The sequence below is a fragment of the Astyanax mexicanus genome, chromosome 19 (assembly GCF_023375975.1).
Source record: "Astyanax mexicanus isolate ESR-SI-001 chromosome 19, AstMex3_surface, whole genome shotgun sequence".
Taxonomy (NCBI): Eukaryota; Metazoa; Chordata; class Actinopteri; order Characiformes; family Acestrorhamphidae; genus Astyanax; species Astyanax mexicanus.
Genome location: NC_064426.1, coordinates 33,844,400 through 33,867,947, shown reverse-complemented (window position 1 = coordinate 33,867,947; position 23,548 = coordinate 33,844,400). Strand labels below are relative to the sequence as shown.

General features: G+C 38.0%; 2 long non-coding RNA genes across 2 annotated transcripts; one reads left to right on the top strand and one right to left on the bottom strand.

The window, feature by feature from the left end:
• Positions 1 to 284: 284 nt before the first annotated feature.
• LOC111192070 (uncharacterized) lies at positions 285 to 10,662 on the bottom strand. Its single transcript, XR_002649803.2, has 5 exons — positions 10,442 to 10,662; positions 8,263 to 9,399; positions 5,975 to 7,648; positions 1,524 to 3,703; positions 285 to 1,375 (listed from the first exon to the last, which is right to left on the bottom strand). It is a non-coding gene; the product is annotated as an uncharacterized LOC111192070 (long non-coding RNA).
• Positions 10,663 to 14,367: 3,705 nt separating this feature from the next.
• On the top strand, positions 14,368 to 23,369 carry LOC111192066 (uncharacterized). Its single transcript, XR_002649800.2, has 3 exons — positions 14,368 to 14,551; positions 21,098 to 22,310; positions 22,739 to 23,369. It is a non-coding gene; the product is annotated as an uncharacterized LOC111192066 (long non-coding RNA).
• Positions 23,370 to 23,548: the final 179 nt, after the last annotated feature.

Genomic DNA, 23,548 nt, shown 5'->3' with positions numbered 1-23,548 from the left:
AAACAGTATCATAAACATAAAGGAACTATCAAAAGTCCAGAATAGCATTTTAGATATGCATAAACCTTGGCTTGTAATAAGAATCTTAATTCAAAATGATACAAAATAGAGAGAATCTGGCACAACTATGCTTCTCGTTCAAGGAGGTTGTCTTATGAAAATCAGTGACTGGAAAAAGTGACTATTAGTGACTAGTCATTAATCATTAGAAGCACTCAGAGGTCAATGGAAATTCTAAAGGATGTCGACAGATCCACAGCTATCCACACAACTGTTTACAGAGCTATTGTTGAAAATTTTATTGTTAGAGAGAAAAAAAAAGGCAAAAAAATTCTATATAGAGTTTGGAGCCGATGGAATATGTTCTCTGGTCTGATAAACACTTTTGCTTTTGTGTAAAACACCACATTTAAGTTGATTTGAGTTGATACATTTACATAAACTTGTATAATCAGATAATAGAAAACCTCAGCCAGGCAATAATCTGATTTATACAGGAACAGACAGATGTGACGTAAACTTGAAGCTTCCTGCTGTGGCCTTTTATCAACATGGATCAACTTCTGGCAGCAAATACTACTGAACTACTCAAATGTCTCTCACATCTGGTTACATCCCCATAAATGGTAAAACGGAGAAAACCAAATTTAATTAAAGCAATAATATACATGTGCTGAAAACTTGCTTAATCTGATTTCTAAATCCACCATAAGGAAATTAAGTAAAGCATTTACATGACTATTAAATCTAATAAATCAGATAACTTTGATCAGATTTGATCATCATCAGAACACTATTTCCTAATTGTAAAGCACAGAGGTGGCAACATCTGGTTGAGGGGAAAAATATGCTTAAAACATTTGAAATGCTCAGGGTTAATTGTATAAAATTCACAAAAAAGTAAAAAGGAGCAGAAAATGGATCATTGTAGGAATGTATTATTAAACATCTCACAGAAAACATTATTAAGGACCAACATTCACACGCAGAAAAACAAAATATAATATAATATAATGAACCTAAAATACACTTAGTAATCTTTTAAAAGTATTACGTTTGAGGTTTATGTTAAGTTTTTTTTTTCTTTCTCTGCTCACTTCTGTAAGTCTTTGGTCTCTGGTGTTTAAAAAAAAATCTTCACCAGGTTATCCTGATACTGTATAGTTTGTTATTGAGTCTTGAGCTGTATATTTTCAGCTTTCCATGTAGCAGCAGTTTCATTCTTTTTCATCTACCGTAGCTGGTTCTTCTACACCACAAGAGATGTAAGCCAGAGGAAAGGACAGGAACGGAAAAGATAACAGTAATGGCTGGAGCAGTGAAGTGTGCTAGAAGCCAGAAGAACTCAGGAAAGGCAAGGAATCCCGTCAGGTACCTGAAAAGGTGATGTGAATCATTAAAGCCATTTAGTAGACTTCATTCTTGTTCATAAATTCTGGCTAAACCTTATAAGACAAAAAAATATATAAACGTATTATTGTAAAACACATTTAATCTTTTGTAGATCAAGAGTTTGATCTCACCTGTTTTTTTGTTTTGTTTTTAAGTGATATGAAAATCTTCCATCAGCTTGTCCGAAGCATCTTTTTAATCCAATTTTCACCCCAGTTTAGCTAATCCAATTATCCCATCAGTTGAAATTCTCCCGACATTAGGAGTATCAGGACAAGTGCATGCCTCCAAATTGTGAAGTCAGCCAACAAATCTTTTGAATTGGTTCTAAGGAAGGATTACCAAGCAGCATCAGACCTCCTGCTTCAAGTCTGTGCCAACAAACGCCAGGGGAGAGCATGGCCAGTTGTGCTCTCTCGGACTCTGGTTGCTGATGCCAAAGCAGCATGATTCTGGGCCATAGTGTCCTGCTAATCTGTGGACAGTATATTGAAGTACAGTACCAGCCAAAAGCACACTTGCTGAAATCTAGGTAGGTCTGTTCGAAAGTGTTACAATTTCTGTATTTTCAAATACCTGAATATACATAAATATTAAGACATATCAAAACAGTGTTTCAATACAAAATAGTCAGTGAGTCTGACCTTTGTGTGAATAACAGTTTAGTTCAGATACACAAGGCATTCTGTTAGCAAGTGCTATGGTATTGATACCTAAAAAAAACAGGCAGAAGAGGTCATCACTTTTGTCCTTGTCATCTACAACACAGTAACTGATCAGTTTTGAGGTCTGTTTTAGGCTGTTTCATAATGCAGAACATTACAGGATTATTCAGAATTCTTGCAATCTTGGTACAAACATGCCTAAAGTCATGGGACGTTCATCTTCAACCCGGCGTGATCCATTCCGGGTTGGGTCACGGGGAGCCGGACCCACAGAGAACATGCAAACTCCATACAGAACGACGTCGTGGTTAAACACTGGTGTGGGAGGATTTAAAAATGTAATCCTGTTTTTCTTAGATTGATCAAACAGGTAAGATGTGCATGTCTAACTGTGTCTAAGCAGAGCTGATGAATGTCAAAACCAATGAAAGTCTGCCTGGCAACAAATGAGGATTTTTAAAAGCTTCCTGCAATTGAAGCATCCTGGGTGATTACAGAATGTACTTCTCTTTTTAATATATGTTTTATAATATTTTTTTTATTCTTGCAAGTTTCAGTACTATGGAATACCAGCTTTAATTTGTGGCACTGCATATACTTGTACACATGCAGGATGAACTGAGACAGCTTATATGTATCTTGTATACACAACACTCACTAGTGGACACAAGCACTCAAAGTAAGTTGTTCTCGTTCTTGTATTTTGCAAAAATGATTAGAATGAAAGAAACTATACAGCAATTAATGCAAATCAAAGCCCTCTCACTTACATCACTTTTTACACTCTTGACACTACTTACATTTGGCAAGAAGTTATTTCACACAAAGGTCATTAGACTTACTTATCTCTGTAATATTAATTTAATTAATATTATTTAATACTTACTTAAGACTTAGCATTTTCTTCTTTTAACTTTCCTGCTTCTTTGCTGTTTTGGCTCAAAGCAGCCTTTCTGTGTTTTTGCCCTCTGGATAAACCTGCCTCACGCAACCGTCTTTGAATTGTTGATATTGAAACGTCTGTATTTCTAACAGCGTTTAGCTGTGCTTGTATTTGTGGGGCAGTTAATTCCTCGTTTTGTGCACATGTGAGCTTAATAAAATTATTTTCTGACTCTGAGGTGACCTTTGGTCTGCCCGATCTGGCTCGATCTTCATGAGTACCGGTTTCTTCAACGCGTTTGATCGTCTTTGAAACAGCATTTACAGACACCTGTAGTGTTTTCGCAATCTTTCTTAAAGACTGACCTTCTTTTCGTAAAGACATTATAGATTCTCTTTTTTCTCTGCTTAACTGAGCGTGCTTTGCCATTTTCTGCTCTTTTTTAATGTTTAACAATATCAATAGTGTGCTTATACAACCTCTTTTATTTTACTATGTATTACTCACTACTATACACTTACCTGATGTAATAATTGCTAACAGAATGCTAATATGTTAACCTGCTAATTTACATCTCACATCATCACAAAAATATTAATCAGAATTTAACCATCACACAGGTAAAAGTTAAAGTGGACATTATAAAAACTTAGTTTCCATCAGACATAAGAAAACTTTGGACTGGTAATGTATCTTCAATAATGAACGCCCCAAATTATACTTTGATGCAGTCGCAGCAGAGGGAGGGGTTTCCACAAAGGTCCTGAGAAAAAGAAAAAATATTGAGGTGTAATTTTTATCACGTTCACTAGCACCCTCCTGTTATTTCTTACACATCATAACAACCATATCATTAACAATATTAAGTATAATGCAATATTCTGATTCAATGTATCGCAATACATTGCAAATTCTTTTTACCAAACTTTAGAAATAGTCTAATAGTATAAAACCACACTTTCATATTCATAAATAAATCAAAGAAAAGTTCACTTTCTTTCCAATCAGTCTAGTGGGCTGGGTTTAAAGACAACACAACAATAAATGAATCACTGCAAAACAAACTAATAATGAAAAATCAATACTCAGTTTGTGATCGTTATTACAGTATTGCAAATCAAAATATCATAATGCTTTGATATCAGTATTTTCTGACACCCCTAACATTTTAATTTATGGATATGAAATATGGCTATTATCATATTAAGCTGAATTATGTACATGTTTTCTGAGTTATTCTCCACGAACCCCAAAAAACTATTTCGGAGTAAATTTTAGCTTATATATATATATATATATATATATATATATATATATATATATATATATATATATATATATATATATATATATATATATATATATTGAACCGACAGTATTTGTGAAAATGTTTTAAAAATGTAAAAACCTTTCAAAAATTTATAAATCACTGTATTTTTTTTTTTCAATCACATGCTGTGTTGGAGAGTATTTTGTCAGGGGTGTCCAAACTACGGCATTTTAAAATAAGGTATTTTAGAAATAGAATGAAAGTTGGCCCGCTGTTAAGAAGTTTTTATAATGTAAGATTCAAAGTTTGAACGCTAGGTGTCAGAAACGGGCCAAAGTCTAAAAGCGGAGAGAGTGCTCAGTTACAGAGTGGGAAAACGGGCCAAAGAGTCTGAAAGCGGAGAGAGTGCTCAGTTACAGCGTGGGAAAACGGGCCAAAGAGTCTAAAAGCGGAGAGAGTGCGCAGTTGTAGCGCAGAAAAACGGGCCAAAGAGTCTAAAAGCGGAGAGAGTGCGCAGTTGTAGTGCAGAAAAACGGGCCAAAGAGTCTAAAAGCGGAGAGAGTGCGCAGTTGTAGCGCAGAAAAACGGGCCAAAGAGTCTAAAAGCGGAGAGAGTGCGCAGTTGTAGCGCAGAAAAACGGGCCAAAGAGTCTAAGAGCGGAGAGAGTACACATTTCTAGCGCAGAAAAACGGAGTAAAAGAGTCTAAAAGCGAAGAGAGTGCGCATTTCTAGCGCAGAAAAACAGGCCAAAGAGTCTAAAAGCGGAGAGGGTGAAGTTGTAGCACAGAAAAACAGGCCAAAGAGTCTAAAAGTTGCCGTAATTAAGGAGTTTAATATTAAGAGACATCATGAAATGAAACATCAATTTGAAAAAATCTTAGTTTACACAACACTGTCAAAGATAGATAAAGATAGTAAGTCAAGTAAAATGATGTGTAAATGAAAGTAATCAGGAAAATGTATTATTTAAAGTGGTATATTTCATTATTTGTTTTATTATAGAGTCTGTGGCCCGTGACTTCAAATATATTTCTCTTTCTGACCCCCCCCCCCCCCCCCCGTAAATTGGTAAGGAGGCTTTTAAGGATTTTAACCAAAAATGGCAGATTATATAATGTTACATAAAGAAGCAAAAAGAAGAGGAGGAACAAACAGGAGATTACAGAAGCAAAATACTTTAGCAGCAAAATCCACAGAAAATCCATAAAAAAAAAACACAAAAATGAAAGCAAAGACAGGCAAAACACAAATACAAATATTTTTTTCTGTTCTTAATTTGCAACAGAGCACTTTTTGCTTTTGATTCTTAAAATTTTGATTTTGTGTGTGTGTAAAACTTTTGGCACAAATGTAACTCCACAGAGTTTTACTGTGTAAGGTTTAAAATGACATTTAGGTGTTTGACTGGTAAAAAAATAATATTTGGCCCTTCTATGAATATTGTGGCTTCTTACACGGGGAAAAATAGATACACCACTGTTTATAATCCCTTTCAATTCCTGTTAGCTAACCTAAATCTCCACGCCTTAAAAAAAGCCTAGGATTTATTAAGTTACCTGTTAGCTAACTGACTAGCTTAGCCTCGTTGCTCCAAAACAAAACTTTACCACAGAAAAAAATCTTACACTACACGCCCTTGTTTAACGCTTACAGCAGATGAGGCGGTGTATGTTTAGATAGATAGACAGACAGACAGACAGATAGAATTTCCTCCATTCACAGCACACAACACATCACAACAATGCTAAATAATGCAATACTCACACTGATAGTGAACACAGGCTGAGGGGCAGTGCTGCACAGACTGGGGGGGTCTGAAGACTTTAATGAAGCAAATGATCAAACGACCATCATATGAACAACGAAGCGTGATAAAATATATACATATATCACTAACACTGCAGCAGCTGCTCCTGCTGAAGCTCCTGATCCTGCTGCTGCTGTTTTAGGATCTGCAGACAGCTGAACACCAGCAGATGTATTACTGCCATCTACAGGGCGGAGGTTTATACAATTATAGCTAAACTACCCTGATAACAAAAAATATTCAATAAACGTAGCTTTAGTTTTCTATTTTGATGTTTTTTAAATGTTGCATAACATCTTTTAGAGCTGATGATGGAAAAACCACGTTTAGATTGTGTATTACTATGGAGTTTGTGACTTGTATTCTATTGCTGCATCAATATATACAAAATTTACTGATGGTCAGTGATGGTTTGGAGAGACATGTCATCTGCTGGTGTTGATCCACTGTGTTATATCAAGTCTAAAGTCAGTGCAGTGTTTTACAGCACTTCATGCTTCCGTCTTCTGACAACTTTTATGGAGATGCAGATTTTATTTTCCAGCAGGACTTGGCACACTGCCCTAAGTACTTATATAATATACTAATTTTCCGAGACACTGATTTTTGGGTTGTCATAAAATAGATCATTCTATGAGTAATACATCTATATATTAAATATATACACATTTCACATTTTGAACTGAATAACTGAAATAAAGTTACTTTTTCAATGATATTCAAATTTTTCGAGATGCATTTGTTTTAAAAAAAGAATTGTAATTTATTTAAAAGAAAGCAAATTTATTTAATCAAACAGTCACCCTATTTTCAGTTTGTCAATAACTGTGATTGTATGCAGATAAGTCTATGTTGAGATTGCAAATGACTACACTGCACTTTATAATTCTCTAAATCTACACATTGTTCCACATTGATGAACAGCGCTAAACTGTGTTCAGAAGCTTATGGCTAAATCATGGGAGCCTAAAAACCTTTGGGCAGGAGAGCTGTTTTCAAAAACATTTGGGAAAATGTTGGCGTCAGCTGCACACAATGAAATGCAAATACATTTGGCTTGTCCAGCTCTGCAAAAAAACCTTTGGCATGGTTGGGGTCCGAAAACTAGATTAATTAGAACTAGAAAAATAGAATATTATGCAATTTGTAACCAGGACAGAAACAAATGATTTATTAGTGTTTTTCATCTTCAATTTACATGCATAACCAGTTGGAGCAAAGAATACTCTTAACGGTTGTGTATAACTGTAATTTCACAAAAAAAGACAAACCAAAACATTTACCCTTAACATCCAAGCAGTTCATTCATTCACTCCACCAAGTATGTCCATCAGCTTCTACTGATGCTGTTCGTTTTTTTATTGAGAGCGTTTCTAGCTACCTGCTCTGTATCTTCTGCTGTCTATAGAGAACCTATTTAATTCACCTCCATCTGCCATAGTTTGATGTTATACACCACTTTTGAGTCAGAGGATGGAAAAAAAAAATTAAAAGCTAAATGAGAAAGTCTGAAAAGAGTATGAATGAATGGAGGTGCTGAATCCAGTATTAATATGGGTCATGTGAATCACAGGAGCCGGCAAGTAGAATCCTCTCGTGAAGAAGACGCTGTGCCAGACCCAGAGAGACATCTAAAAAAGAAAAGCAGAAAGGAACATGTTATCTTTGTAGTAGGAGATCATGAAATTAATTGAACATTGTTAAATGGATAATAGATGCTCATAAACTTGTTTTTCAAACAGCCTTTTCTCTCTTTAAGTGTTCTGTTGCCTTCTTTTTGGATTGGTGTTAAATGTAACTTGCTTTTTATAGGTATACTTTTATCGGTATATTTTTGAGTAAAATGAACATTGTTTTTATTTGCAAAAAAAAAACAAAACATGCAGACCTCAAATAATGCAAAGAAAACAAGTTTTAAGAGTACAGAAATCTAAATTTGGTGGAATAACCCTGGTTTTTAATCACAGTTTTTATGCATCCTCCACCAGTCTTACACACTTCTTTTGGATAACTTTATGTCACTCCTGGTGCAAAAATTCAAGCAGTTCAGCTTGGTTTGATGGGTTATCATCTATCTTCCTCTTGATTATATTCCAGAGGTTTTCTATTTGATAAAATATAAAGAAACTTTATTTTTTTCCAGAGCTGTATGTAATCACACACAGTCAGTAACTACTGTCACTATTACAACTACTAATACTAATATTAATACGTTAAAGAGATAAATAAAAGTAATTCCTCTCACCTTTGATATCAATTGGAGGTTAGATGTCATCAATGGGGCTCCAGGGAAGGGCTTTCAGCAGCATGGCCCAAGTGCATACTCAAAGACATGACAGTACCAGTCTAAAGTTTACTCAAATCAAAAAAATGAGGAAAGATTTAAACAATATTGCCACAAATTCAGCAAATTAAATAATAAGGTGTCAAAATTGTGCAAAAAATCAATAAATATGTTTGGACATGCCTATTCTGATAAATAATAATAATAAAAAAGGATGAAATTGAAACTTAGCCAAACACGGCTAATAAAACGGCTTTGTACACTGGCAGCACCGTCTACATTTGTCTTTGAGACAAAACTAAAGAAAAAGTTCTTGCACTCAAATTTCTTTTTTATCATGGAAAACACATATTCCATTAAGTGTGTCCAAATATTTGACTGCTACTGCATCAGAAGGACTTTAAGATTAAGACTGTACATTAACCATTCCTCAGCTTTCTAATTTTAATTGAATTGTTCATCTTCTACTCTTGTTTTCATCACAGAGCTCTTTCTCTGTTTCTGCCCTTTAGATAAACCAGCCTCACGCAATCTTCTCTGAACTGTTGATACTGAAACATCTGTTTGTCTTGTAGCATTAAGCTGTGCCTGTATTTGTGGGGCTGATATGTCCCCATTTTGTTCACAGGCTAGTTGAATAAACTTGTTCTCCATTTCTGACGTAACTTTTGGTCTGCCTGACCTTACTCTGTCTTCGTAAGTGCCGGTTTCTTCGACGCGTTTTAGGGTCTTAGCCACAGCGTTTACAGAAACTTCCAGTGCTTTTGCTATTTTCTTTAAAGACAAACCTTCCTTTCTTAAAATAAGGATGGACTGCCTTTTTTCCCGGCTTAACTGTGCATGTTTTGCCATTCTCTTTTGCTACACATTCAAAAAAAGAGTTAACAGTATTCTTATATAACCTATATTTATTTTAGATTATTAGCAGATGATTAACCTAAAGTCTTAATCTGCTAGTTTACATTTCATGACAATGAGTGGGAGCGGAGGCAAATGTGAAAAATTATGGTTTTAATGAGATGTGCTGAAACTTTGACTGGTACTGTATGTTGTATGTGATGATAACTGACTGATGTTGTCACCGCAGACACGAAGGACCTGAGGGATAATAAAAAACATGTCAAAAAAGTATACCATCAACTGTGTTGCAGCTCCTCCTCACCCCTCTGCACCTTTATTAAACCCCTCCCAGATAGCAAAGGTACAGTATGTTGAATGAACATTTATTTTTCCATTTATAATACATTGAAACAACATTCATCAGTAACATTAGCACTGATTTATTAGTACACATTGATTTTTTATGTTGATTCAACATTATAGTTTTATATGTATTGTTTGTATTCATTGTACTAAGGCTGGAACATTAATGAAATTAATTTGATTTATCCAATTACTGTTTTAATGTGATTTTCAAGATTTTCTCAGTACACACTTGCTTCGGTCAGAAACCTGTAAAAAAAAAAACTCTTATGTAGCTGTGATTTTCATGTTTTACACTTTTCCTTTCTTTAAATAAAAGGAGGTTATGTTTGCAACATGTTTTATATAAAAGCTGCTTGTAAGGTTGAATGTGGCTGCTTACTATTCGTAGAAAAAAGAAATAAATGTAATGTCAATAGCTGGTGCAGAACTAAGAATCATAATTGAAAAATCGTTCATATTACGAATCACTAATCATTTAAAGATTTATCAAGATTTTTTTTCGTCCAGCCTTAGCTTTGACTGTTCTTGCACTGCAAATTTAAATAATAATACTAATAATACTAATACTAATAATAATAATAATAACAATGATAATATCTACCATGAGCGTGGCTTATTAGGGAATGTTAAATAAAGGTTGTTTAAAGGTTGTTTTTTATCATCAACATTATAAACAATGTTTATAGAGTGGTCTTTGCTATCAGGGCTGGGTGCTGACTTGGATTCTTCCTTTATTAGCTTTATTAACATCAAAGCTCCAGAGCAGAACTCCAAAAACGTTCATGCTTTGAGCCTCAAATTCCAAACAGGTCTTGGTTCACTGACTGGATTTAAAGCAATAGATACACTCGTGTGTTTTTCACCTATCAGTTCTGTTATTGTTGAACACTACATGCCACAGTACAGTAAAGTGCATATTAAAGGATATACTCACAGTGTTAGTGAATACAGGCTGTGGAGCAGTGCTCTGCAGACTCAGGGGGGAGTCTTCTGCTTCTGCAAATCTTCAAACGACCGTAATCAGAAGATCCAAGCGTGTAATTAATTAAATAACCCTGCAGGCTGCTGAAATTCTCTGTTACTGCTGCTGTTTTATGATCTGCAGACGGACTGAACTCTAGCTGCTGTATTACTGCCATCTACAGTGTGGAGGTTAATACTCTGTGTCTGAAAGGAAAAATATTGCCTACTTATTACTAATACTAGTTTTGAATATGAAGTATGTAGTATGGAGATAAAAGTTTTAATGTTGAGTATACTCAAATATCTACAAATGTCAATATATACTCAGAACCAGTGAATTTTTAGTGGACACTATATCTCATAATGCAAAGTGAAAAATATTAGACTGTACTCACTAAGGCTACATTCACATTACAAGCCACATTGCTCAAATCCTAATCTTTGCTCAGATTGGATTTGCTATCTTCTCTGTTTACATTAACAAATATACGTATTTTTCGCACTATAAGGCACACAGTATTATGAGGTGCACTATCAATAAACGTCTATTTTCTGGTCTATTTTCATACATAAGGCGCACCGGATAGTACAGCGCATGTTAAGAGACACTATAAGTAACTTCTAATTCAGCAGGTCTCACCACTGGGTGGTGGTGAGGGGTGTTTATTTGAGTGAGTAAAGTGATTTAGTTTATTTGCAGTAAGCTTAGATTGCACTAGCCGCTAACCATTAGCGGCTAACCATTAGCAGGTAATGCTAATGCTGCTCCAGCAGTGATAGTCGTGGTTGAAGCAGGCTACAGGCCGATAATACTCACCTCTAAACGGGGACATAGTGGTTATCGGCTAATGCTAATGCTACTCCAGCCCTGGTGCTGGAGAACTAAACTGAAACTCCTGTATATAACGCTGCACTTTAGCAGAGTTGGCACATTCACACAGCCATGAAAAAACCACATTGAGCAAAGAAAAAAAAAAATCAGATTTGGGTCACTTCAGCCTGGTAATGTGAACATAGCGTTATAATATAAGGTAGGCGCTATATAATATACTTAATAGTGTGGCGCTTGCAGCTCAAAATATTAACATATACTCACCCAGTTTTTACTAACAAGAAGGGATTAAAATACCAAGAGTGTGCAGATATGCCCATATGACCTATGTGGTACTTAGAGAATCTATAGTATAAAACAGGGGTGTCCAAACTACGGCCCGCGGGCCATTTGCAGCCCATTTCCTTTTTTGGAGCGGCCTGCGAGGTATTTTAGAAATAGAATGAAAGTTGGCCCCCTGTTTTTATAATGTGAGATTAAAAGTTTGAACGCTAGGTGTCAGAAACGGGCCAAAGAGTCTAAAAGCGGAGAGGGTGCGCATTTCTAGTGCAGAAAAATGGGCCAAAGAGTCTAAAAGCGGAGAGGGTGCGCATTTCTAGCGCAGAAAAACGGGCCAAAGAGTCTAAAAGCGGAGAGGGTGCGCATTTCTTGCGCAGAAAAATGGGGCAAAGAGTCTAAAAGCGGAGAGAGTACGCATTTCTAGCGCAGAAAAACGGGCCAAAGAGTCTAAAAGCGGAGAGAGTGCACATTTCTAGCGCAGAAAAACGGGCCAAAGAGTCTAAAAGCAGAGAGGGTGCCCATTTCTAGCGCAGAAAATCGGGCCAAAGAGTCTAAAAGCGGAGAGAGTGCGCATTTCTAGCGCAGAAAAACAGGCCAAAGAGTCAAAAAGTTGCCGTACCATCTTTGTGTTGGATAGCTGGGTTGGTGGCCTCAGGGCTGTTTGCGCTGTGGTGGCAGTAGAGTTGCACGGTGTACCGAAGGTTCGATTCTTTTTCGATACTACGTCATCACAAACGATTCGGTTCTTTAGCGTTCGATGCTTTCGATACTGTATATAGCCCAGTCACTAGCTTCAAATGAGTCAAATTAGTAGGCGCGATTTGATTCAGTTCATAAGAAAAGTGATTCACACCGCAGCAGTCGGTGTGGCAGGATTCAGATAAACTTAGTGTTCTGAACAAATGAATCGATTCTCGTGTGAATCGATTCATTTGACTCGGTTGAGAGCGACACACGCACGCGCAAGCCAGCAGAGCAGCAGCGAGTCTCTCGTCCGCGACTTGTGGACAAAACAGGCGCGAGGAGTGAAGTGTGGGCAAATTTTGCTTACATCGCTGATGAAGAAGGGAATCCGACCAACACCACAAACCCAGTTTATAAACGATGTTATAAGTCTATCCAGTGCAGAGGAGTAGAGCTTAGATTCTCTGCCCGAACCCGAACTGACCCGAGGCACGTTCGGGCCGAGATTTCCCACCACATTCCTCGGGCCAGGTCGGGTTCGGGCTCCAGAAAATAGTCTGAGATGTAGGCATCTGTTTTTTATTTATATTTTTATTTTTAAATAAAATAACGAAAATAACGAAAACTGAAAGTGAAACTAAACTACTTTATTTATAAGCGCTGTTTTCACTCCCGCAGTTGTGCAGCGGGGGGTGTTGTGCCGATTCTGTCCGCGAAGCGGGAGTCGGATTCAGTAGCGGATTCGGCACAAGCGTGGCGGCACCTCTCGGTCCGCGGTGTTCGCGCTAGCCGCAAAATACGACAGAAAACACTGAGGGAGCTGCAGACTAGAATATGAGCACGAGGAGATCAAAGAGAACCTTTACCTGTGAGTAGCTCACATCAGAACACGCAAATCTCTCTCTCTGCTGTCTCTCTCTCTCTGTGTCTCTCTCTCTCTCTGTCTCTCTCTCTCTGTGTCTCTCTCTCTCTCTGTGTCTCTCTCTCTGTGTCTCTCTCTCTGTGTCTCTCTCTGTCTCTCTCTCGTACGTGAACGCCTCCGCGTTTGACCTGCAGCACTGTGTTTAGCTGTTCTTAAAAATCATTTTAATTAAATAATAGTTCTATGCTTCTATGTTACAGTATTATTTAACATAATTCTGATCATATTTCGCTCATTCAAACAGCCCGAAAACAGCCAGGATGTTCACGTTTTCGCGTTTCCATCGCAAATCTGTGGTCAGGCACATAGCCTGCTTGATCGTTACACTGAACATGGGCTTATTAAAATCGGTAAACGGTTGGTTAATAAAACGGAGCAGTGAGTGTTAAAATGAACATAACATTGTAATGTTCTTCTGTCTCTTTATTTTCCTTATTCAGAACTTAACTTCTGCCCGCCCGTCAGGTTCACATAGTCAGGCTACCATTACCTCTGGTTTTAGTTTTAGTTTTTAGGAAGTGTTTAGATAATTATGTTATAGTTAAGGTTATAATAACGAAACTTGTTTTTTGTTCAAATGTTTCATTTTAGAATCAAAGCGTTTGCACCGATTGTTCAGTGTTCAATCCAGTTCAGTCAAAAATAAACATTTTATGTTCAGATATTTTTATTGTTTTTTTTTCTTCCAAGTATCGTTTTGGTATCGAGAATCGTGATACTACAGTTGGTATCGGTATCGAAGTCAAAATTTTGGTATCGTGACAACCCTAGGTGGCAGTTGGGTTTTGCTCTCCTAGCCTTGTTAAAGGCTATAAGTGAGTGGCAAGCCTGTTAATAAAGAGCTGTTGAGTACTTGCAATGAGTCTCACAAGTCCTCCTTCCTCTTCCACGCCACAATATTCTGGTCTGTTTAACACGTTTTGTTTACAAAACAATTTTGCATATGTTCCTGTATAGTTTTAATGTCTTCAATATTAAATGTACAATGTAAAAATTCATAAAAAGAAAGAAAAAACATTGGAACTAAATTACAGTAAGGACAGAGAGAAACTATAGGTTTAGGATTTTAGTATTTAGACAGCATTACAAGTTTTATTAGAATTTTTAGGTTTTCATTTTGTAAACCCACGTGCTGTGGCTAGGTGGCAGCAATGCACCAACTGGCACCAACCTAAAGAAAAGAAGCAGATGATGTCGTGGCAGGAATGATCCTAAAGCAAAATCAACACCCACAGCTGAAGCAGCAGCAGCAGCAAATGTCAGTTTCTCCACTGAGGGTCTGAACTTTTGCTCTGTGCTCTGACAGGAACTGCAGGTTCACCTGTGTGAACAGAACTGCCTCAGTCTTTATATCCACTAACTGTGTGAGTATAGGTTGTTGTGCACTATAGTGATATGTTGTCTGTTGCATATAGAGAAATTGCTTGATAACAAAATACTTTTTATGAATGTAGTTACAGGGTTTCTTCTATTGTTATAAATGTAGTCGATGAACTGAGACATGATTAGTGTAATTATGGTTATTTTGGTATTGTATGTGTATTTTAACCCTCTATGGCATGGTTTTGTCCTCAGGAAATAAACTATATTTATATTTTTTATTTATCTTTATAGAAACTTTTAGGCAAGGCAGGGCAACTCTCTGTCCACTTAAAACAGGGGCACAGGTTCAAGTCCCTACCTGGGTGGAGTTTCAGTGTTCTCCTCCTGTCTGTGTGGGTTTCCTCCAGAAAAATGTAATACTGTTATGATTGTACGTGGGTGTAACTGTGTAAGTGTAAGTGTAGGTGGTGTAGGTGGTGTAGGTGACGCATCCAGTGACGCGGTGAGTGACGCAACTTCCGGCCTGCGAACCTGCTTGCTGTTTGTTTAGCTCCTCTCTGTTTTAGCTATTTGTTTACGTTTTCTACTACTTATTAACTTTTAACCGTCTTATAACCCTCCTAAACTTATAAAATCCCTCAGGTAGCCATTATTTTTGTGTTATTTATCGATTTTTGCCGTTTTTTTTGTGTGTTTTGTGCTTACTTCGAGGTAATGGCGTGTGCGGAGGATCGTGCTCTCCTGACACTCAGCGAGGAGCTCGTCCGTCTGGATCAGCAGATCCACCGCCTGCTCGAGAGGCAGTCGGAGCTCCACAGGCAGAGGACGAGGCTGGAGGAATCCCGCGACGCCGCCTTCGCGGCCGTCTCCACCCCGGTGCTGCCGGCGCGGCGGACCCCGGCGGTCGTTTGCTTCACCCCCGCTCCGGGAGGGGCCTGGGAGCGGCAGCGCGGCCGAGGAAAGCGGGTTTCCCCCCTACCTTCTCAGCCGGATTTTGCCTCCGCTAACCGGTTTGAGGTCCTCAGCTCGTCGCCGTCGCCTCCTTCACCTCCCCCAGCCCCGAGGAAAACAGATAAGGGCAGTACCCTCATTGTCGGAGATTCCATTGTTAGGCATTTAAAGGTGTCTAACGCTAAGTGTAATGCTGCAGTGTCGTGTTTTCCAGGAGCTCGGGTCCTGGACGTCGCCCGGCGGCTTCCTACGGTGCTTCGGCATCGCGGGGACCCCGGCACCGTCATCCTGCATGTGGGTACCAACGACACGTCCGCCCGGCGCAGTGAGGTCCTGAAGGAGCACTTTCGCACTCTTCTGGACACCGCTCGCAGACTGACCCGCGCCCGCCTCCTCATCTCTGGTCCGATGCCCACCTACCGCCGCGGGAGCCAGCCGTTCAGCCGCCTCTACGCTCTCCACTGCTGGCTGCGGGACTGGTGCTCTGCTAGTGGAGTTGGCTACGTGGACAACTGGGAGAGTTTTCGGGAACGTCCAGCCCTCTTCCACCGAGACGGGCTTCACCCCAGCCGCCTGGGATCCACCGTCCTCTCTGGTAACATTGAGGCGGTGCTACGCCGGGACTGACTGGCTCGAACCAGTCATACCGGCCAGGTTAGTGGTCTAAGTAATGGGCAGTTTAGTAATATACATTGTTCTAATGAGTTATCTTGCCACTTTCCTGTGCATAAGGCTGTGAGTTTTAATTATGTGCCTTTTTCAGATACAAGTGCATTTTTACCTTGTAGGATTGAGACTGTGTCTGTCCCCCGTGTCGCTCGAAACCGAAAAACTCAGAAAATCTGTTTTAATAATCTTATTAAAATTAAAACAACAGCATCCGTCTCTCAGAGTACCAGCAGCGTCCGTATGAAACTAGGGCTATTAAATATAAGATCGCTAGCACCAAAATCAGTTATTGTTAATGATATTATTACTGATAATCACCTTAATGCACTATGCCTGTGTGAAACCTGGATTAAACCTGATGAATATATCGCTTTAAATGAGTCTACCCCCCCAGGTTTTAGCTATTTTAGTTACCCACGCAGCTCTGGTCGTGGCGGTGGTGTTGCCACAATCTATGACTCAATGTTAGGTATATCTCAAAACTCACAATTGGATGCTAAGTCGTTTGAAGTTCTTAGTCTTAAAGTAGCAGGCCCGTCTCCTGCTTCCAAAACGCAGCATTCGTTCCTGCTTATAACACTGTATCGTCCTCCTGGACCATACTCAAATTTTATTAGTGAATTTGCTGACTTTCTAGCAGCAGTAATTCTTCTTTCTGATAAGATCATAATTGTCGGAGACTTTAATATCCACTTTGAAAAGGACCAGGATCCACTAAAAATTGCATTTAAATCAGTTTTAGATGCTCTAGGCTTTAAACAAAATGTAATTGGCCCCACTCACCGATGTAGTCATACATTAGACTTAGTTTTGACACTGGGTATTGAGGCTGAGAATATAGTTACTCTTTCTCAACATGACTCAATATCCGATCATTATCTAATTATGTTTGAAATAGTTTTTAATCAAAATATCCTCCTCCCGCCCCGCTATATCAGCAAGCGTAAAATAACAACCGCAATTGCTAATGAATTTGTAAATAAACTCCCAGACTTAACTATCTCCCTTCCGTCCTATGAGCATGATCTCGAGCACAAAACAGAAAATCTACAAACTGTGCTCCGCTCTAACCTTGACCGCGTAGCGCCGACAAAAATAAAACAAATCAGGGATAAAAAGCTAGCACCGTGGTATAATGACCACACACGTACATTAAAACAAACCGCTCGTAACTTTGAACGTAAATGGCGACACACAAAACTAGAATTTTTCCGGCTAGCATGGCAGCATAGTCTCACAGACTACAAAAAAGCCCTAATTAAAACAAAATCCCAGTATATTTCATCGCTTATTGAGAAAAATAGAGACAATCCTAGATTCCTTTTCACTACTGTGGCTAAACTCACCGGCAGTCAAAAACAAACTAGCTCCGTTATCCCTGTCGACATTAATAGTAATGATTTCATGAAGTTCTTTGATGATAAAATTAATAGCATTAGACAAAAAATTCAGTATCACCCCCAAAATTTACTTATAGATATTGATGAATGCTGCTCCAGCTCTGAGACACACCTAGAGTGTTTCAGCCCGGTTACAGAAAAAGATTTACTTAGTGTAATTAACTCATCAAAATCAACATCATGTATATTAGATCCAGTACCCACACAATTATTGAAACAGGCACTGCCAAAGGTGGGAAAATCATTACTAGAAATAGTAAATTCATCCCTTAGCATGGGCTACGTACCCAATTCTCTTAAATTGGCGGTCATTAAGCCCATTATCAAAAAGCCAAATCTGGACCCCCGCGAGCTTGCTAATTATAGACCAATTTCTAATCTTTCCTTTATAGCCAAAATCCTAGAAAAAATTGTGTTTAACCAGCTGCGCTTGTATCTACAAAGTAATAGTATGCATGAGGTTTTTCAATCTGGATTTAGACAAAACCATAGTACTGAAACAGCTCTACTTAGAGTAACTAATGATTTACTTTCAGCTCTTGATAGGGGCAGTAATGCCATCCTTGTACTGCTAGATCTAAGTGCTGCCTTTGACACCATAGATCACGCTATTCTACTTGATAGGTTAGAAAATCTTATAGGAATTAAAGGATCAGCCCTCACCTGGTTCAGATCTTATCTGAGAGATCGATTCCAGTGTGTTTACTTAAATAACGAATGCTCTTATCAGTCTAGAGTAAAATATGGTGTCCCTCAAGGATCAATACTGGGTCCATTACTCTTTACTCTTTATATGCTACCACTGGGTAAAATTATCCGTAGGCATGGTATTAACTTTCACTGCTATGCTGATGACACGCAACTTTACATATCTGCTAAACCCAACGAGGAGCTCTGTATAAATCAAATAACAGACGGTATTAAAGCCATTAAAAATTGGATGACACACAACTTTCTCTTACTTAATTCTGATAAAACTGAGGTCCTTCTATTAGGTCCTAATATTGATAAAAACATAAATGTTAATACTGTAGACATAGACGGTCACTTAATTATACCTGGTAAAACTGTGAGAAACCTTGGGGTCATCTTTGACCCAATTCTTTCGTTTGATGCTCACATATGTAGCATAGTCAAAACTGCATTCTTCCACTTAAGAAATATAGCTAAAATCCGCAGTATACTCTCTCTCGAAGATGCTGAGAAGCTGGTACATGCATTCATAACCTCCAGGCTGGACTACTGCAACGCGTTGTTGGCTGGAAGTCCACATAAATTACTCCATAAACTCCAGCTAGTTCAGAATGCAGCCGCAAGAGTGCTTACCAGAGCTAGAAAGTTCGATCACATTACACCTATTCTTTCATCCCTACATTGGCTACCTGTTAGATTTCGTATAGATTATAAAATACTTCTCCTGACGTATAAATCCCTTAATGGTCTGGCCCCGCATTATCTACAGGAACTCCTTACTCCTTACAATCCGCCGCGTTCACTCCGCTCCCAAGACGCTGGCCTGTTATTAGTCCCGCGTATTACAAAAAACTATACAGGAGGAAGAGCGTTCTTTTACAAAGCTCCCCAACTTTGGAATAGCCTCCCTATTAATATACGGGACTCAGACACACTCTCAATCTTTAAATCTAGACTCAAAACATTTCTATTTGCTCAAGCTTTTGAGTAATGTCTCATTACAATTTTCTTCCTCTTACAGCTTATCCAGCAAATATAAACCCTGTCCTAATCATCTGCTTTCTTTTTCTCTCCCCATGTCCTGAGCTGCTGCTACCAGTGCCCATCCCACTCCAGCAGAGTTTTATAAAACCATTCTAACCCCTTTTTCTTCCCTCCCCTCTCTGTTCTCTCTCTCTATCTTTCTCACATGTGCTGAGACGCCTGGCCGGCCGGTCTTCCTGGATGCGTCCGTCTGTGGTTCCAGCTTTCAGGAATCAGCCCTGTCCTTCTACTCAGAATTATCACACAGCCCATCTAACTTCTGCTTTTTGTTTCTCTTTCTTTCCTTTCTGTTTTCTCTATCTATCTCTTTTACATGTATGGAGATGCCCTGTTCCTGATGTTCCCAGCCTGGCTCTCCACTGCCCGCTGTGTCGTTCTCCGGCTCTGCAACCCTGCACTGATTACCATTAACACACTCAGTATCTGTTTCTGTATTAGCCATAGCTCTATAGTTTGTGCCCATCACATTCTTATATTCATAAATTAGTACCTGTTATATTAGCCATAGTTCACATTAATTCTCTGTACTGTTTTTGTTCTGTTATTTGTTTGTTGTTTGTTATTTGTTTGTACTGAGCGGGTCAACCCGAGTAGGATGGGTTCCTCTGACTGAGTCTTGGTTCCTTCCAAGGTTTCTTCCTCTTAAAGGGAGTTTTTCCTTGCCACTGTGTCACCATAAAATTGGCATCTCTGTGGTGCTGCTCATAAGAGGCGTGGACCTGTTTTTCCTGTAAAGCTGCTTTGTGACAACCTTTGTTGTAAAAAGCGCTATATAAATAAAATTGAATTGAATTGAATTGAATTGAATTAAGTGTGTGTAAATATGTTTGCATGACTTTATGCACAGATAGGGATTGGCACTCTGTGCTGGGTCGACTCCTTATGCCAAACTTACAAAAAAAGATTTTCAAGCGATTTCAGTGTCGCAGACACATTTCCAGTGTTGGGATAAAATCAGGAGTCTTGCTAACTCGAGTCAAATTGTGCTCGCGTAATCTAGATCGTGGTGGTTAGGATTAAAGTTGCCCTGGCGTTTGATAAAATGAACCATGTTTAATATTATTGTAAGTCCTGAGAATTGGCTCACGCAAATATGAACAATGAACAATGTCAACAACCAATAGGAGAGCTACGGGAAGCCGCAAAGCAAGCACGGGAACCTTGGTGGAACTAGACATGGATAAGACTGGAGATGGCTCGGAAACCACGGTTCTCCTGCAAAATCTTATGCTGTGATTAAAAATCTGTGACTTGTCTTTAGATGGGAGAGAGTGTCAGACTTGAGCCTATTTAATTTTTTTTAGAGTCTTTTTAAAGTTGTGTATTGTATGATTACCATCAGTGCTCGAAGCTCGAAGTCCTCCAGGTGAAAGGTTGTTTCCGGTTGAGAGTACACTGTGTGCGATTGGCTGCTGCTTCTCACTGCTGTGTGTTGGTTGGTTGAGTGCAGAGTGTAAAAGATTTTGTATAGAGAGTAATTGTAAGCATCCTTTTATGGAGATGCAGATTTCATTTTCCAGGAGGACTTGGCACACTGCCCACACTGTCAAAAGTTGGTCTTATAAGATATTCTAATTTTCTGAGACACTGATTTTTGGGTTTTTATTTATTATATCTTATTAACAATAAAAAAATAGATCAGTCTGTATGTAATACATCTATATATAAGTTTTACATTAAGAGTTAAGTAAGAACCCAGTGACTTAAATCACATCACACCACTATATACCTATGTAAATTGCACATACTGTACAGTATATAATAATTCAGATAAAGTAATTCAAAGTCAGAAAAGCCTTAACTCTCAATATTTGTTTTTTTTCCCATCAGGTCCTGTGGAGGACAAAACCCACACTTCTACTCTGATGGCACCCTTTTTTGTTTTTAAATCCTTTGCCATAGAAGATACTGTACCAGTCAAAAATTGCATTATGTCTGATTGAAACTAATTTCATAATGATATCTATATAAACTGTAAACTTGTGTTTACAGTGTATATTTACAAAAAATATAGTTTTTATAAGCACACCATTTACATTGTTGGTAGTAAAGGAGCAGAAAATGGCGAAACACCCTCAGATAAGCAAAGAAAAAAGAGAATCCATAATGGCACTAAGAAACAAAGGTCTGTCTTTAAAGAAAATAGCAAATGCACTAGAGGTTTCTGTAAGTGCCGTGGCTAAGACTATCAAACGTGTAGAAGAAACTGGTACTCTTGAAGACAGAGTAAGGTCAGGTAGGCCAAAGGTCACCTCAGAATCAGAAAACCACTTTATTCAACTAGCATGTAAACAAAATGAGGATGTAACTGCTGCTCAAATACAAGCACAGCTAAATGCTAATAGAAAAACTGATGTTTCGGTATCAACAATTCAGAGAAGATTGTGGGAAGCTGGCTTAGCTAAAGGACAGAAACGAAAAAAGGCTTCTTCAGACCAAAACAACACACAAGCTACAAAGCTAAGGGGTGGAAGTGTTCAGTCTTAAAGAATGGATTCCCCAAATACACTAAGAGTCACATTTAGACACACCTAATGGAGTGTTTTTTTTATTTATTCACAAAAATATTAAAGAGATATGAATCCAAAAGACATTGGGCAGGTTTCCCAGGTTGGGAATAAGTCCAGTGGTGGACTACATTTGCATAGCAATGGAGAATTTCTATTCAAAATGCTGTCTAATTTTCAGTTATCAGGGGTATTTCTTAGTTTTGATGCTTTCTAATACAAATAGTAGAAAGCCTTTTTGAGTAGGTGTATCCTAAAGTTTGACCTGTACGGCATAAGCATTTAAGCTAAATAATGCAAAGCAATCCATGAAGATTCAGCAACGTATATCAGTTTTTTGATCTGTTTTATGACAAAATGAAATGTATATTATGATGCGTTTTCATTTGCCAAAATTGATACTTTTGAAAACTTGTTTTACCTCTACTTTTGACTGGTACTGTACTTAAAAGTTCCATAAACTACAAAGTTTGTACTTGAGCACTTGGGCCAGGCTGCGGCAGAACCTTTCTTTGGAACTACATTTGATATCAAAGGTGAGATAATTCAGTCATTGAAGCGCTTTTTATTATTACCGATTGTAAATATGAATATTTTTTATTATTGTTACTACTACTCCTGTTATTTAAGCCTGCCAATATAACTTTAATATTTTTGTTGACCTTCAGTAATTAACATGTCAACTTTATTTATTAATATGCTTTATATATTCAATCTGCAATGTCTGGATATTTTTAATAAATACGTTTGCTCTTTGTAACTGCATTATAATGTTATTTTTGATCATTATAAAATTACAGTAATATTCCTTACTGCATCTATTTCTGGGAAAATATAATGTCCCAACAATAAACAGCTATTGTCGAAGGACTACTACTATTACTTCTACTACAGCTTAATGTTTTTAATGCATGTGTGCAATGTAAAATGTTAGTCGTGACTAAATCTTTGTCTATGAACGCAGGCATTTTAAGATCTTAATTTGATCTTAAAATGTCCACCTCCCCACAGGTTTGGAAAGAACAAGAGCGAATTCTACTTCTACTGCCTCCTACAATATTTATTATCCAAGTTTCCAGGTCTCTGGAGTGCTATATTAAGCCTGGTACCAGCACCTTGATTCCTAAAAAAAAACTGTAATGAAAACAGATTCTCATGCTCATCTCCAGCCAGTCCAGTCTTCTCCTGCCACCTGTTTCTTCCCCTTCCTTTTGTACAAATGTGGCCTGGAAAAAAAGGCTACAGTAGACAGAGAAGTATTAAACAGCTGCTTCATGGATTTGCAGAAGAAGCAGACCAGGAGTTCTGGGACAGTATATATATATAAATCAACAGAACCAGATGGACATAAATGATGGAATGTGTGTGTGTATTAAAAACTCCTGATAGTATAGAGCAGAGAAAATACAGACTTGAATTCAGAATAAAAAAACGAGACTTTGTGTTTTTCATGTATATTACTTGGTAAAAGTATTGTTTTGGTTTTGATGTAAAACATCCAATTACACAAGTTCAAAAATTGAGTCATTTAAGTATTTTTTGCTAATGTTTAATGTCAGCTGTTAGTGTACCACTAATAAATGTTTTTGTTCCGATTACAGATTGATTAGTTTGTGTGAAACAGTTGTTTATTTTATTATAACATGGTCAAAATTTGTATTATATTGTGACAGATTTAAAGCAAAAAGCAATCCCTGAAATTATTAATTATCATAAATATTCCAGGTCAAAGGTGTATCCAAACAATCTAATAGCTGCCATTTAAAGTCCCATT